Here is a 14,603-nt window from a genome sequence, read left to right as displayed (position 1 = left end):
TGGACAGAAAATGTCTATTCTTCTATATAAAACTGGCTCCACAGTTTATCTTAACAAGTTTTTAATAAATTAAATCATTATTTAGGCCATGTGGTGCTAGCAAGGGCAGTGCTATATATGGTAAAGCCAAAACATATTAAGTTTAAAAATATTCAATGTGATTTTTTAAAATATATTTTTAAGAAGAGAAAAATTGAAATAATCTATATTAAATTTCCTAAAACACAGTTGGGGGGCACCTGCATGGCTCAGTGGTTCTGTGTCTGCCTTTGGCTCAGGTGGTGATCCCGAGGCCCTGGGATCAAGTCCCGCATCAGACTCCCCGCAGGGAGCCTACTTCTTCCTCTGCCTATGTGTCTGCCTCTCCCTATATCTCTCCTGGATAAATAAATAAAATCTTTAAAAAAAAAACAGTTTACACATTCCAAAAGGTTAATTACAAAAGAGATTTCAGAAACTTATGTTACGTATCTGTGTATCTATGTAATTCTATGGAGTAGAATATAGTTAGCTTTCAATTTTATCCTAAAACACAGAGGGAAATAAATGAGCTTTAAAAATTTACAGTACAAGAAGTTGGGTTTGAGTACAATAGTTGGAAATATGTCGTAGGAAGGATATCACCTGAGCTAAGCCTTGAAAGAAATGAAGGATAAATAGGATTTAAATAAATAAAGAGTAAGAATAATGGAATTCTAGGCAGATTGGAAAAAAATGAATTATATCATGTGAGAGAGTTTGAGAAAACTTACAGAAAAATAATAATGATTCTGACCAATTGGAAATTATCATATTAAAAAACAAAATTCAGTCCAGTAAATGTGAAGATCTAATTGGCTTTACTAAGTGATTAATGAACAAGGGCAGCATTCCATGTAGCAGGTAGATAGGGGCTCTTAGGAGCTGTGCAAAATGGAAGATCCTTTATAAGAGGGATGATGGGGCAAGAGTTACTAACAACAATAACAACAAAAAAAAGGCTATTTCAGACAAGGTCACTTTCTCTTATGGAAAAAAGCTGGGATATTTATTAGGTAGATTATCTCATCTTCACAGGCGTGGGGTGGACAGGGCCCATGTACCAGATTGCCTCATTGGTACTAACCAGAAAATTCCTGACTGAAGAGTTAAGACTACATTTCTGGGGCAATTTGAAACTTCCATTAGGTTGAGCATTAAACCCCAGTTTAGTGAGATGGTTGAGCATAATGGCTCCACTTGGGCCCTATGGTTTACTTTTTAACAATCATTTGCATCTAGAGAGGGGAGAAATGAATTTGCCAAGGCAGCAAGAATCAAATAATATATGATTAAATGATAAAGAACTTTGTACACTGTACAAGAAGTTCTGAATTGTTTGCAAGTTGATATGGTCATACTCATCATATTGAATGGTCAAGAGAGGAACAATTCAGTGTTTTAGCAATCCAGGAGAAGATATGGTTAGTGCCTATATCACAACAGTAGCACAAGGAAAGGTGGTGAGGTAATAGTTTACAAATGTGTTTGGAAGTTAGCAATAAGACTTAAGAATTAAAAAAAAATAAAAATAAAAATAAATAAAAAAAAAAGACTTAAGAATTAGAAATTGTCAGCGCCTCAGTGCAGTGAAAGTGTTTGACAACAAACTTTCTAAAAAAATGTATTCTGAGTGCCTGATATCAACCCTTTAATTGCCAAAGCATTTGTTTCAAGGACATCCATCTTGAATGAACTTAATTGCCGGCTACACAACTAGATAAAGATCCAGGATGATCCACCATGAAATTATTTTTTAAAAAGCCCTGGTTGACCTAGGTAACTGACCACTTCAGTGATCTGTTTTTCTTTTCCATGCTTTAATTCTTGCTCTTATGTTTTAGATTTACCAGTAAGGAGTGAACCCATGAAATCCTAGGCACCTCACACTTGAACTCAGTTAGGCAGAACCCCAGGTCCTGCCCCTCCTTCACCTCTTATGACCTCATCATGCGGCTTTGAAAGTGTGCTGTATCCTCCAGGACCTGTGGATAATACACTATGTCTTTTCAAAGTTCCCTGAAATGCTAAGGTAAGTCTTGTAATCATAAGAACCACAAGGGCCAGTCCAGCCATAACATTGGCTCTGGTGGGGGAAATGTCTGTGGGGGCTTGCCACAAGTAGTACAGGCCCAGGTGAGAGCCCTCAGACATTCCTAGCCAACAACAATAGCATCACTATAGATAGGCTGAGAAGCACAGGCAAATTGCTGATTTAGGGCAAAAGAATTGACATGAGGCTGTCTAGATTAAGGGTGTTCACCATTTAATAGAATGCAAACCAAGTTCCTCAACTATATTAGTCAATAGTGCCTCTTCCTCTTCTTTTTTCAATTGGTGGGATTTGTGATTTAAAAATGGATCACAGGGGGCATTTGGAGGCCTTAGTCAATTGAGCGCCAGACTCTTGATTTGGGCTCAGGTCTGATCTCAAGGTCATGCAGTTGAGTCCTGTATCAGGCTCCAAACTCAGTGTGGAGTCTTCTTGTCCCTCTCCCTCTGCTCTTCCTCTTGCTTGCTCTCTCTCCAAAGAAATTAATTAAATATTTTAAAAAGGGATTAGAGAATGAGTGTTAATTATAGCTCTATTTTTAAAGGTTAAAAAGTTCTTGTGGTTTGCTGTGATAGATCTAATTGTTGTTCCTTATTCTTCATTCACTCTTGTTGCAAATTTGTGAAACTTTATCTTGTGAGACTCTATCTTGGGACTTTTCATAGTTTTGAGAACATATGTCCTTGTCCCACTGATGTATATTTTAGCCAAGACTTGCTTTTACCATTACCATGTTAGTTCATGAAGTATAATAAACTTCATGAGGGTTTAAACCAGGCAAGAAATTGCATTGTACTTTTTTATTACTTTAGTCTGTCATAAGAAGAAATAATGAGAAATTGCACTATGCCAATGACATTTTTTACACTTTTAGTTTATTGCAAAAGTGAGCAATACACTCACATATGAAATATCTCAGGCTCCCCAACCAATGATTTTGAACACTGTTAGGAGAAGCTTTATTGGAAATAATAATGTTAAACCTGAGTATACCAATTTGAGAAACTGGCAACAGCTGCTAGAATTTTAAGAAATGTGTGCATACATACATGTATATAAGCATATATGAATGCATACATATACAAATATGCCTATGATATATATGTGATAAAGCAACCAACATTTGTGAATGTGACAGTATAGGAAACAAAAGATGTTGCAAGTTAGCAATCACAAATGTCCAAAAAAATCTATTTTAATAAATTTGTCATTTTTCAGATTAGTTTAACAAGGATTCAGATGTGATATAAGATAAGTTAATTTAGGTAAAATTGCTAATATTAAAAATCAAGGCTTAGAAAAATATGATTTTTGATTAATACTACTTCATAAAAATAACTGTTTTTTATTATCAAGAAGGTATATGATTAAGTAAAATATGTATTATGCACATTAAGTTGGATGGGAATTTCAGAAAAGGAAATAAACCACTGATTAGAAAATATGAGTAAATATTCTCCTCCAAAGGACACAGAATTTGAATTTATAACAAGGGAGCTTACCTTCTATTTGCATGAATTTTGTGATCAAGTTAATTTATTTTCTAATATGCTTTTCAGACTTCTAAGTCACACGTGGTACCCTGTTATGATTATTTATTTAGAGGCTTTCTTTATATTTAAAAGGTGAGCTCTTTGGTCTGAAGATTGTTCATTAGCTCCATTCAAGAATGCTACCTACCATATTATTATTTTTTTTCCTACCATATTATACTAACCTCGACAGTAGGTAAGAAATTTGGGAAATATCACTGTATTTTAACAAACAATTTCATTCATGATTTCTTTTTATTTATTTTTTTAAATTTATTTTTATTGGTGTTCAATTTACCAACATACAGAATAACCCCCAGTGCCCATCACCCATTCACTCCCTCCCCCCGCCCTCCTCCCCTTCCACCACCCCTAGTTCGTTTCCCAGAGTTAGCAGTCTTTACGTTCTGTCTCCCTTTCTGATATTTCCCACACATTTCTTCTCCCTTCCCTTATATTCCCTTTCACTATTATTTATATTCCCCAAATGAATGAGAACATATAATGTTTGTCCTTCTCCGACTGACTTACTTCACTCAGCATAATACCCTCCAGTTCCATCCACATTGAAGCAAATGGTGGGTATTAGTCATTTATTATTTTACACCAAGGTAATTCTTTGAAATAATTAATAATATTTGAAGGAAAATTTCAGTGCTGGTGGTCTCCTTATACTTTTCCCACAACAGCTGAAAAATACCTGAAATCCAAATAACTTTGTTCTGTCATATATTTACTAATGTTCTAGTATTTTGCCAGGAAAATCCACAACTATATTAGAAGTATTGCTTTTTATTACTTCAGTCTAAAATGAGAAGACCTTCTAGACAGTGTTCTTGATATATCTATTTATTCAAGTTGTCTTTATAGATTGACATGGGTTTATTTTACATCATATCCTTTACATATTATCTAGTGACTAAATAAGGATATTGTTATGTAATTCTTGAAAACGTGATGTTTTTTATAGAATGAAACTTTTATGTTGAAGATATAATCTCTTTTATTAATATCAAATTCTAGTACAAAATAATCAATATGCTGCATTTCACTGAAAGTATATTCACTTGTCAATAATAGTGATTATTATAAGATATTATAAGATTGAAAGTATCACATCTATAAATTTATTTCAGGATCACAAAGGCTTAATTTGGTTCAGTCGAAGATTATGTATGCTACTAGATATTATAAAGAGTAAATATTTAACCAGGATATTGAATTGTTCATATTTCCATGGCCTAAAGACATTATCAAGAATGATAATACATTTTTTCTTTTTTTTTTAAAGATTTTATTTATTTATTCATGAGAGACACATAGAGAGAGAGAGGCAGAGACACAGGCAGAAGGATGTGGGACTCAATCCTGGGACTCCAAGATCATGCCCTGGGCTGAAGGCAAGCGCTAAACCACTGAGCCACCCAGGGATCCCAAGGATGATAATACATTTAAAATGACATATCAATGACCGAATAATTTTCCCATGTGATATTGCATTGGAAAAAAGGGGGAATCAGGGAAGTTCTTAAATACACTTCTTAGGTTACTTCAATTATCACTACAAGGATAACCACAATAATCAAGACATTTTATCTTTTAAGGCTGCATCCTTATAATTTGTGTTATTTTACCATTCTATTATCTGCTTTATAGATCAGTATTTTCACAACAATGCTTATTTAAGTGTGAGCCAATCTCTAAAAGTAATTATACACAGTTGAATTACAGTCCCTGTATATATTTAACAGTGATAATTGATGAGCCAGCATGTTTAAAATATTTCAGATTCTATTATACGTCAATGTCTTTTCTTTCCTACTTCTGATTTATGTGTCACCACCTCTTGCCTGTCCAACCTGGCTCAAGTTCTTTTTCTCTCATGTGCATGGGTCTTGGGCTAACAGATGCAAATACTCATTTTTAGCAAAATTTTTAAAGTCCATGATCTGGCTTTCACTTTAACTCCTATTTGATCCTGTTGAACAGTCACAGCCATGTTGCCCAGTCAAAGTGTAACTAGCCATCTAGTACACTACACACTGAATCACCTTGACTAGCGCCCTCACAAGCTACTTTCCAGTCTTAGCATCATCAAATGATGACATGAGTAGCTTGGAAGGTATTAAATTTTATATTATTTTGGTTTCCCTAAAATACTCTGAATTGATAAATTTCAGAATAGGATTTCCAAATCTTTCAAAAACATTTATGTAAAACTGAATTTTTATAATGCCCATAACAATGAAATATACAAGCAAATCAGGTTGTGCTCTATTTGCATTGCATTGCAATAAATAGATCACCATATTTCACAACGTGGGTCATGATAGCTACTATGTCAATGATCCATCATAAAATAAAATTTTATGTTGTGATTTTTTATTTGAAACATTAAATGTATTACATATAAGACATTTTGTCTGCATGTTTTTAATAATATAAGATATTATAAAGGGAGAAAGAAATCTTACCCTTTTATATAGCCAAGAAGATAGAAGCCATTGCATACATGTTCTCAAAATAAATCCTAGGTCATAGATATCAGTTTTTTATTCTGCACATAGGCTATATCCTTTTTTTGTGATAAAAATAAGTGTCTTTTATTTAGAAAAAAATTATTACGATGATAGAGAGTAGATATTTAGCTTAATCTTATTATTTCTTTCTTTTCAAAATAAGGGGACGTCAAGGCTATATTGGTAACCTCCAATATTTTCCTTCAAATTATGTTCACTTATACAGCAAAAAACCTGTCAAATACAAAAATACCAGTATTATCCATTCCTGTGTAGCATTCTCCTGTGTGGAGGAGAAAAGAGGTATTCCTGATTAAAATCATGGGTAAACTTAAATAATATTTTATCTTATAATATTTAGAGGTTCAGGAATATATTGACTATAAATAAACAATACACCCCGTCATCGTTTACCAATTGGCTATCAAAAAGAAGCTTAAAAATCCTAATGATGGAAGTTTCCTTTCAGGATGATGGAGCAGTTGTATTTTCCCTGTTCCTCTTGCAAAGTTAAACTATAGCATAACAAATATCAACAAATCCACAGTACAGTGGATCTTAACTTTAAAAACGTCAATACTCTGGTTGTGATTATGTACTATAGCTTTGTAAGATATACCATTGGGGAAAACTGCTAAATGGTATGCAGAATCTCTCTGTATTATTTCTTAAGTAAGGAAAAATGAAAATAAAATGAGGCTTAATGCTCTCTGTTGATAATATATAACTCTCTGTGGGAAATAACATTTTAAACCTAAACTTAGTAATCTTTTTATTCCAATTTGTCTCAGTATCAGCTGAGTTTGTAGTGCTAAAAATAATCAAAAGTGATAAAATTATATGTGCTTTACCTACTATCATAGAGCTGATGAAAATCAACCAGCAACTCTTCTCCATCAGAATTATTCTCGTGGTAAAAACAAAACAAAACAAAACAAAACATTCCATATTCTAAACTGTTGTTTGATTTCTTCGTATCAATCATATTGATCAAAATGTATTTACTGAAACTAGAAATAAAAGTATATATACAGGTATACACCACTCTTTAAAAGTTTGTGTTATGGCATTTGGTTTTTAGGAAAGAATTACATCAGTACCTGTTTTTGTTCACTGAAAGAAATCTGAAGAGAAATTTCCTTTTTTTTTAAAGACTATTTATTTGACAGAGAGAGAGAGAGAGAGAGAAAGTGGGAGTGGGGGAAGGAGCAGAGGGAGAGGGAGAGAGAATTCCCAGCTGACTCTTCTTGGGTGCAGAGCTTGATGCATTGCTCAATTCCATGACACTGAGATCATGACCTGAGCCAAAATCAAGAGCTGAATGCTTAACTGACTGAGCCATACAGGTGCCCTAAGGACTTTTGCTTTTATACAAAAAGATGAAAAGTGAAAATAGTAATTAGCATTCATTTTGCGGTGAGCCTTTATAGAGGTAGCTTGCACCTCGAGCAGCCAGATTGGCACCGCCAAGCTTCTTCCCTGGGAACTACACTGAGCATCTCTTCAAGAATAGCTGTCTATGAGCATCTGTGCTTTATCTTAGTTTATTTTGTGTCTCTGCTAGCCAGATGTGTCCTAAGGTATCGCTAAAGCCTAAGAGAGGTTATCTATTTGGATCTGGGAAAGCTAAAAAAAAATTCCATATAAATTAATGGTTATTGCTTCTTCCCTTTAGGCAATCTTCTGTAGAAGATTTCATAAGAATCCTCTACATTTGAATAGTAGGGGAAACCTTTTATAACAAATAGCCGAGATAAAGAAAGCAGCAGATTTAAATAGTTTTTTGGGGGGTGGGTGGTTAATTTTGCTAACTTTGTTTTCCACTACTCTTATTTTGGTAGTGGAATCCTCATTTGTGAAAACTCCATGTCTTCTTCATGGGGCTATGAAGCATGTCATTCTTGCATTCTGCTTCTAGACACTGGAGTAGAAGTCTAGGATCTTCATTATGTGACTGAGGATGGAACAACCACAAGAAGTTGCTTCTAATTGTACTTCCTCTGGGAAGATCTCTCTTTACCCAGAGTGGCCCCACCTGACAGAAAGGTAGAGAAAGATTTCTCTATAGAGCAAGGTGTTACTATAAGCATCTCAATATCTGCTGCCACAGCAATAAGGGTTATTTGTTTTTCTTAAAAAACTAAAAAATAATAGGAACTTGTTTGCTAGTTTGGGGACTTAACTAACAATTAAAACACAAAACAGACACATTCTTATAATTTCAATTTTAAAAGAAAGAGAACTTTATATTTCCATTTCCGACAAGTAAAATATCAGAAAATGCTATTTGGCTTTGATAACATCATGTTCCTTCTTATTGAGTTATAGATCTATGATGTAACTCAATCACTAAGCCCAAAGGGATACAGAAATATGATTGGCCCACTCCAAAAGCACAAGAACCTGAAAACATGGTAAACCACCCCATCAGGACATAAAATGAATAATGAGTTTTTCAAAAGATGGTGGTAAAAATATAAGGTGGATAGACAAAGTACATAAAGCAAAAATAAATATAAATACGTATGTGCACAAATTCATACATACGGTATAATGCTGGTCTTTGATTATCTTTCAGTAGTCACATAATGTGCTATTTCTGTATCTACCATCTTGATACTGTTGTCTTTCTTGACGATATTTTAAGATTTAGTAGCATACCAGGTCATAATACCCACCTCAAACACAGTGAGTATATTATCATATGTCTTCTCTCACAGATTGCCTGACTTTCCACATATGATCATTGTGTGTGCTTAAACATATACAATATGTTTCTTTTGAAGTAATTTGTTTCTGAAAGACAGATCATAAGAGCTTTATAGCCATCTCTTAAAACATGCTAGGTAGGCATGGAAACCACCCAATGAGTATAGGAGACAACTAGTATCAAAAATAATGTGCTAGGTGCTCCCTGTAAATATAAGTGGATTCTAAAAATAATGTAAACTGATTAAAAGTGATCTAGCTACCAAGAAAGTACCTTTCTTTCTGATAGGTGTCTTTCTTGCTGCTTTCCTATATCAACATATATTTTTTAAAAGATCCTATTTATTTATTCATTAGAGACACAGGCAGAGAGACACAGAGAGAGAAAGACAGAGACACAGGCAGAGAAGCAGGCTCCATGCAGGAAGCCCGACATAGGACTTGATCCCTGGTCTCCAGGATCATGCCCCGGGCCGAAGGCGGCACTAAACCACTGAGCCACCTGGGCTGCACTACAACCCATATTTTAATAAGCATCTTCCAAAGCCTCTAATTCAAAAACAGGAGGAGAAACAATTCTCTTCCATTTATATGTTTATATAAACATATATAAGATTCTTAAGATTCTTATATATATTCTTAAATATAAGAATACAGATCAATTAGTCAGCAGATGATATTTAGTGATTTGCATTTCATGAATATTTTTAAAAGCATTGAAAAATAAAATGCATACACCTAAACTGACATGAGAAGTGCACTGATTTTATACAGTTCTTATATAAAAAGCTACATATTGTGTGGAAAATAACTTTGTGGTTTGTAGAATAACAGAATTTAGATTCAATGGGGATACTGCTCCTTTTTGTTTGATTGATTAAAATTTTGTATAAACAAAGTGATCACCAAAAAGGGAAAAAGGCCATGCACAGCTGTAGGTACAATTCCTAGGGATGGGTGAACACTTTTTATCTGGCTTAAGAAAGATATTTTTAATTATACTGAAAAAATATATATAAACATTGTGTACATTTTCCATTCCTTTACTGGTCATATCAAAATAAATCATATATACAATCAAATTTTGAGATGATAGTAAAAACAATTTGAAAGTGTTTATAACATTTGGGAAAGAGATGAGTGTGAGGAATCAGATAGTGTACCCAAAGACAATAAATACAAGATCTGTGTGAAATGTGTACAACAGTGAACATTTGAACCCACAGACATATGGAGCCATATGCGATTTTTAAAAATTTCTTTCAGAATCCTTGTTAATTGTATAGTGACTATCAACTGATTCCTTGGTTAAATTATGACAGAAGTTTATTTATTTTATTTTTTTATGATAGTCACACACACACAGAGAGAGAGAGAGAGAGAGAGAGGCAGAGACACAGGCAGAGGGAGAAGCAGGCTCCATGCACCAGGAGCCTGACTGGGACTCGATCCCGGGTCTCCAGGATCATGCCCTGGGCTAAAGGCAGGCGCTAAACCGCTGCACCACCCAGGGATCCCCATGACAGAAGTTTAAAAAAAAAAAACTTGAATTACTTTCAAATTGTATTGCATTTGTGACTATGCTATGAATAACAAACACATGTAAGTTTTCTTTTTCATTCATTCATTTAATTTTACATACCAATTATATAACTCTATCTGCCCTCTGATATCTTGGCAAAAATGTTCTAATATAATCATATGTTTCTACCAATAATAACAATCACAAATATGCCTCTAGTATGTAAGTCACGAAGGTTCATCCTAAATTTCAAAAACAGAAAATTCCCAAGTTTTTATGTATTTTATAATGAAGTTGATCCTAAAAAAATAAATTGGATATGATAAATATACACATATATACTCAATGTATGAATATTCTTATGTATAACTACAAGTATATGTAAATGTGTATGTATTTAATGCTAAAAGATGAGCATGGCATATGAAGTAAATGTGCATGTAGATCCTAATTGCTAGAGCTCCAGAATTTACAGATAATCCTCCTTGTTTGAGAAGAGTCCCCCAATTTTCTGATTTTTTTTTTTTTTTTATCTCTGATTGCCACTCAGTAGGAATCAACCAACTTCTTTAGTTAGAGTTAGTTTTTAGCTAACCATATAAAAATAATTGTATTTCCCTGGTGGCAAAAATAGCCTTCAAAATGTACAGTGAAAATATACAATTATTCAAACCTTAACAGTCCCTGAGTCAGCATTATATGTACTTAGTGAATCAGAAGATATACGCACAGAAAGAAACCTAGAGGTAATAATGCAATGTTTCATGAATCTCCTTAGTAATCATCTGTAATAAAGATATTTATGTCCTAATACTGGTAATCTGTATATATGTTACCTTATATGGCAATAAGATATTGTGGATGTGATTAAGTTAAAGACCTTGAATTGGGGATACTATCTTTAATGATTCCTCAGCTTTGGAGGTAGAGGAAGGGAGCCACAAGTCAGGAAACATGGGCATATTCTTGAAGCCAAACAAGGAAAGGGAATGAATTCTCCCCCAGAACTTCCAGAAAGAAGTGCAGCCCTGCTGACGCATTGATTTTAGCCCAATGAGTGACACCCGTCAGACTTCTGACATCCAGAGCCATAACAATAAATTTGTGTTGCTTTAAATCACTAAATTTGTGCTAATTTGTTACCTTAGCAACAGGAAATTAATATGCCATCAGCTCTGGGTCACTAGGCAAACAAATCCTTCTAAAGTGCTTCTTCACTCTAGTCTGCCACCTTCTTCTACAGGCTATGCAACCAGGGTCACTACGCATTGTTAGCCTGTGGGATATATACTCAAAATGAAAAATTAAATATACAAGCCATACATGTTCATCTTTTCAAGAACTTCAGAAGAACTTACCACCAATCTAAAATATAAATATTTTCAAGAGTCTTCCTATTTTTTTTTTAGCATCTCTGAATATCAATGAGCCAACTGCATGAGACCACATTCTTTAGTGCTAAGTTCAGTTTGGTAGCCCTGTCCAATTCAGCAAGTTCAGTAACCTCTAATTCAATCATTTTTGATTGCATATTTTCCAGTTTTCAAATATGGCAAAAATAATTACTAGCAAATGACATATGAAATGCCAGAAAGTAAGAGACAATACATTAAATATTTTTTTAATTTTTATTTATTTATGATAGTCACACAGAGAGAGAGAGAGAGAGAGAGAGAGAGGCAGAGACACAGGCAGAGGGAGAAGCAGGCTCCATGCACCGGGAGCCCGACGTGGGACTCGATCCCGGGTCTCCAGGATCGCGCCCTGGGCCAAAGGCAGGCGCCAAACCGCTGCACCACCCAGGGATCCCCACAATACATTAAATCTTAAATCCAAAACTCATTGAAGAATTTTCTGGTCCTTTCAGTTTATTGCCCATCTCTGCCTTATATGGAAGGGGAAAACGTCTTCATTCTCACTTTAAGACACTTATGCATATTGTAGCTCTTTTACACAAAGCAGTCATGTGTCAAATATTTAAGTTCTAGAATATCACTATATGTTATACCGGTATGATGTAATGGAGTCTTATATAAAATAGAATGTTTTCTCTACTTCACATAGAAATCCAGAAGTAGAAAATGTAGGACTGTGTTTCTTTTTGTTCTACAAATCCTCAGGGATGTAGACTCTTTCTAGATTATGCCAGCAATTTCAGAGTGTGGTTTTAATTACCCTGTTCCAAAATAGTGGAACAAGATTCAATATCACATCTACATTTTAGGTAAGAGAACAGAATAAGGGTTAAGAAATAAAATAGGCAAAACTGGTACATCACCTATATTTTACGGAAAATTTCCAGAAGTTCCTGCATGGCACTCCGTTATTCAGAACCCAGTCATATGACCATAACTCATTGAAAGGGGTTTTGGAAATTTTGTGTCTTTTCTGAATAAGTATACCCAACTGAGAGCTGGAATTCCCATTACCATGAGAAAAGAAAGGAACATATATTGAAAGAGGCAGCAGTCTTTGCCACATCATACATGGAAAGAGAGAAAAAGGTAGACAGATAGGTTGATAAATAGACAAACAGATAATCACATTTCATCCTCAAAAAGTCTTATGTGGTAGAAAATACTACATTTCTCATTTTATCAATGAGAACATTCAAGCATACAGAAGTTATTATAAATGTTTGAGGTTACATAGCTAGGAGGTGATGAAAAGAATTTGAAGCCACTTTTACCTGAATCAATACTCTCCGCCCATATATAATTAGAAGTTTTACCAAATGCTATCATTTTCAATAATTTTTGTTTTCATATATATGAACAGAACATACAGTATATATATTTTCTATAGATAATTGTCACATATTCTACAAAAGTAAAAGATTAAGTAAACTTTAAATAATACCTTACTTATTAAAAAGACTGAATCAATGATGAGCACTTGGAAAAGCCATAGAAATGTTTTATCAATTCTATTAAGATATTTATAAAAGCAAATGTTTACAAATTTAGCACAATTTTAAATACCTTTAAATGCTTACTATCTCATTACTTGGTACTGTCTACCAACGTGGAAAGTGTTAAAGATGAAATAGGACTGGAACATGAGGTATCACCAGGTATATAGAAGATTTTAGAGTATAAATATTGAATAAATTGATGTACTGAAAATACTTGATTTTTTTTTTTTTTTGGTAAAAATGACTTCCACAAAATTTTTAAAACAATGGATAATTATCTCAAATATTCTAAGAACATGAATAATACAAAAATCAGACACTGTATAAGGCTTAAATAAATAAAATATTATTTAAACTGTGTTGGATCAAAAGGTAATCCAGGTATAAAAAGTGACTTTTAAGTTTATCATGATCTGCATTTCTGATTGTGTAGAATCGCTTCCGTCCATTACAATTGTAATTTTTCAAGGATTCTTAAGATATTAAGCAGAAATAAAGATGACGATGGGGAAAAGACAGAGGATTTGGAGTTTAAAAGTCACCTTCTCCAAATGTCTATCTAATATAGATAGCTTCAATTTCCTTACCTGCTGATAAGAAGATCTCTTGATAAGAGAAAGGTGTATATATATTTTACTTGGTCATGTTCCTGAACCTTATTTCTCTTAACTATACGTCTATATTTTCACTTTACATTACACCTATTTGTATGTTCATTTATTCACCAGGTACAGTTTATAATCCTTGTGGAACTAATTAATATCTAATTAATATCCAAGAAAATAAGACAAATGAGTCATCTTGCACATGAGATGTTTAAAGTATTTATTAAACGATTAATTTATTCAATCATTTCATAAATTCCTCTATCTACTATAGCCCCCAGAAGACTGTCTAAATGGTTTACATGTACAACAGTCATGTGGGACCCTCTACTTTTTAACTAAGCTGATAATACAACATCATTCTGTAACCTAAATCCTATCAGAATAATTGTTTCCATTAATGCATTATCTTCTATGTGTCAGCTACTCCATTAGGTACATTTCACATATACTAGCTAATTCTCAGGATAATACCACAAGCTAATTAACCTGGCCAAAATTACAAAACAAAAGAACTGTTTTCACATTTGATGTCACATAAGTGATAATTACAAACACTTTCTTTTGCAGAATATATAATTTAATAAAGAATAAAGTTGCATTACAGTAAATGAACATTTATTGAAAATAGCATTATCTTGACTATGATTAAGACAAATATGACAAAATCTATTTATGATATGTTTGTGCTCTTAAAATTCACTGTACACACTTAGTACGGGTGAGAAAGT

The sequence above is a fragment of the Canis lupus genome, chromosome 22, assembly GCF_003254725.2.
Source record: "Canis lupus dingo isolate Sandy chromosome 22, ASM325472v2, whole genome shotgun sequence".
NCBI lineage: Eukaryota > Metazoa > Chordata > Mammalia > Carnivora > Canidae > Canis > Canis lupus.
The sequence above is the reverse complement of the archived record's forward strand: the minus strand, read 5'-3'. Positions refer to the sequence as shown.